Source organism: Schistocerca americana, chromosome 2, assembly GCF_021461395.2.
Source record: "Schistocerca americana isolate TAMUIC-IGC-003095 chromosome 2, iqSchAmer2.1, whole genome shotgun sequence".
Classification (NCBI taxonomy): domain Eukaryota; kingdom Metazoa; phylum Arthropoda; class Insecta; order Orthoptera; family Acrididae; genus Schistocerca; species Schistocerca americana.
Window position 1 is genome coordinate 563,681,616 of NC_060120.1, and position 3,869 is coordinate 563,685,484.

At 41.5% G+C, this 3,869-nt stretch overlaps 1 non-coding gene across 1 annotated transcript; it reads right to left on the bottom strand.

Annotated features, from left to right (window-relative positions):
• Positions 1-219: 219 nt before the first annotated feature.
• On the bottom strand, positions 220-294 carry Trnal-cag. The gene has a single exon. It is a non-coding gene; the product is annotated as a tRNA-Leu (tRNA).
• Positions 295-3,869: the final 3,575 nt, after the last annotated feature.

A 3,869-nucleotide genomic window follows, 5' to 3' on the forward strand; every position in this document is an offset into this window, starting at 1 on the left:
ACGGCTAGTATATTGATATTGTGTATCCTGTGTTTCATTTTCGACTTTTTACTCGTTTTAGTGTAGTCTGACTGTAAAACTTGTTTCATGTAGAAGAAACGCTTTGTTGATCTGATTTCACATCGTACCTGGGTACGACTTAAAATACTGTCATCATGAGTTGTCAAAATCTTTCGTAAAATAACATTTCCTGTGAAACTTCCTGGCAGATTAAAACTGTGTCCCGGACCGAGACTCGAACTCGGGACCTTTGCCTTCTGCGGGCAAGTGCTCTACCAACTGAGCTACCCAAGCACGACTCACGCCCCGTCCTCACAGCTGTAATTCCGCAAGTACCACGTCTCCTACCTTCCAAACTTCACAGAAGCTCTCCTGCGAACCCTGCAGGACTAGCACTCCTGGAAGAAAGATAGAGCACTAGTCCACAAAAAGCAAAGGTCCCGAGTTCGAGTCTCGGTCCGGCACACAGTTTTAATCTGGCAAGAAGTTTCATATCAGCGCACACTCCGCTGTAGAGTGCAAAATTTCATTCTAGAAACATCCTCCAGGCTGTTGCTAATCCATATCTCCACAATATCCTTTCTTCCAGGAGTGCTTGTTCTGCGTGGTTCGCAGGAGGGCTTCTGTAAAGTTTGGAAGGTAAGAGACGAGGTACTGGTGGAATTAAAGCTGTGAGGACGGGGCGTGAGGTGTGCTTGGGTAGCTCAGTTGGTAGAGCACTTGCCCACGAAAGGTAAGGTCCCGAGTTGGAATCTCGGTCCGGCACACAGTTTTAATCTGCCAGGAAGTTTCATATCAGCGCACACTCCGCTATAGAGTGAAAATTTCATTCTAGAAACATTTCCTGTGTTTGTATGGCTGAATGGCACTTTCCGAAAGCCAATAAATAAATAAGAAAAAAACATAAATAAAAACCATTCAGGTGTTTGGTAATTTACAGGTTTTATGTAATCACCGTGCTCCACTGTCTGTAACTTTGTCTAAGACTCGCACTGGTTTGTTTCTGGTATCAAATTAATCTCCTCTTCTAGAACCTGATATTGACATGACTCTCTCTTCAATATCATATACAGCGTATGAGTTTTCTTTGTCGTACATTCTTCCTCGTGCTATCAGTGGCTGGTTTTACGCGTCTGACACAGTTTACCCATTCACAACAGTCCGCAGCTTCTGGGAAATCCAGAGGTCGAAGTGACGTCACAGTTAGCACTGTGCTGTGGCATGGCCGCCCGGCTGCCAGCCGGGCTGTCGTACCTAGGCTGGGCAGCCTCTCTGAACTCACCTGTTGCGAGCCCACTTCCTTTTGTGAGGGTTCCCAATGTCGTAAACCTTAACGACCCTTTCCTCAATTCTTGGCACACACAAAAAATCGTAGGTTGGTTGATTGCACATCATTGGTCCCATCGGATTGGGGAAGGAAATCGGCCGTGCGCTTTCACAGGAACCATTCTGGCATTTAACTCAAGGGATTTAGGGAAATCACAGGAAACATTAATCAAGATGGTCCGACGCGGGTTTGAACCGCCGTCCTCCCGAATACGAGTCCAGTGTGCTAACGATTGCGCCACCTCGCTTGATCATTGTGCAAGGGAAACGAGGAAGAATGTTCTTCGGCATCTCAGCAAGTTCCGTTGCTAATCGTGGCAAATGGGTTTCAACGCGCAAGCCGGCGAGGAACTCTAGGAGATTCCGTTATCCAAATATTCCAAAAATAAATATAAATAAGTATTAGTTGTAACCTACATCAATGAGTTACGGTGACGGAGGAATGACGGAAGCCTGTCCGAATCCTAAATTGGGTTGAAGCGCCAGTCACAAAAATTTGTCAGCAAAAGTAGTGTTGTCAGCAAAAGTAGTGTTGCTAGAATGATCACTGAACACCATTATTCTGCCTTGAATTGTAAATTCTATGATGTAGTTGGTGCTGTCTGATACACGTGCTTTGTCATTTCATTTTCATAAAATAGTCTCAGAATATTATGTACCTAACGGATTTTCTCGAATCGGGTAACGAGCAGTGGTAGTTATTACAGTTCTTAGCATTTGTCTGTGATAAATTAAACCATCTGCTGAAGTGAGATCGTTAACGCATGCTAGGTGCGGTGCACTGCTTCATCACCAGTAGTTGGTCAGCTACTGGAGGATAGACTCCCAATCCTCTTTACAGTATATTCTTTCAGGTCCTCTGTGGATAAACGGAAGTATTGTGTAGAATATAAGGGTGGTTCCATGAAGAGTTTCTGTTGAATATAATCGTTAATAGCCATTTCTTATTAATTATAAGCAGCTGAGTGGCACAGGATTCCATTTCCTCCTTCTCCCAGCAGTGCTGCAGCAAAACAGTCACTATTGTACAAAATATTTACGCGGTCTCCAATAATTCTCTTCCTTGGCGCACAGAACAAAGATCATGCAGCCACTAAAATTTGTAAATCATCCTTTCACTCGCTGTCATGTTATCCTGCAGAGACATTCACAAGACGAAGTTGTGCGGCTGAACGTTATCGGGCCCAGGGCCAGAGCACAGGGTGGCAGACTCAGCCAAGGCGACTGGTATGGCCCGCCCCAGGGTAAACAAGCAGCCAGCAGCTTAGCCGGAAATGGATGAACTCTAGAGCATATGGTCCTTACCTGGCGTACAGAAGATTCACCAGAATGACGGAGTTGAAGGCAGTCTGAAATATGGCTTTTTAAAGCTTTTAGGAAATCTCTAATTGATCACAGTCAAATAACAAAGCAAATCCATATACATCGGCGACCTCAGAGAAATGAATTGCAGACAATGACGTAACAATATTTTCAATATCTTTAGAAACTACAGGTTTATATTTCACAGTGGCTAAATATTTTCACAATGAACCCTGGAATGAATAACGTTTGAACGCTTCATGACATTTAAACAAACAGTATCTCAGATGATAGCAGTACGCTATAGCTATCATCCCTGAAAGCTATCTACTTTTATCTATTTTATTTATTGACTTATTACATCTTATATATCTTTTTTATTATGAAAATGTTTGTCAGAATATCGTATCCTCCACAGTAACACAACAAATGAATGCAGCATGAATACCTCGTATCTTGTCATACTTGCATAATAATTTAAGGAATAGGTTATCATTTATGCCAATAACTTTATTTAAATATGATTACAGTCGATAGGGAAATCCAACGTAATTTAAAAATGGTCATACCATTTGTCAGCTGGCACCACTAGTGAAAAGAGTGCCAATAGACGTTTCTATCAAGCAGTCATAAATATTTGTTTAAACAATGTTTAACGAAAATCTGTTGTTATTTAATGTGAGTGTACTTGCACAAGAATACTAGCTTATTTACGTATTATCTACATTTTACTATGGAGATTCAATGATGGAATGTAACAACAATATGAAAAGGGTAGTTGCTACCCACCATGTAGCGGAGATACTGATTTACAGATAGACACAGTAAAAAGACTGACAGTCTTTTTGTTGCGCCTCTCTGCGACTCAGTATCTCGGCTATATTGTCCATATTCATATGAAGGGGAGGGTCTTGACTGGCTCATCATCGCCCAGCTCAAACCACTATGGATAGAAACTTGAAATTTGGAGAAGGTGTTGATCTCATACTGTAGACGTCGATTAAGAAGGTACTTTTCGAAATTTCACCGACAAGGCGGTTAAATACAAGATGAGTTTTTTTGAAAATATGTAGCTCTTCAATCAATTTTGAAGCTAGATCTAAGAATATTGGTATTTGGTTTCCTGGCCAGAAACAAAACATACGTATTCCAGTATTTTTGGAAATTTAATCGCTATTGGCGTGAAATAGTGGGCGAAAATGTTTTTTTTAAATAAACCATCATTAAGAAATTATCAAAGT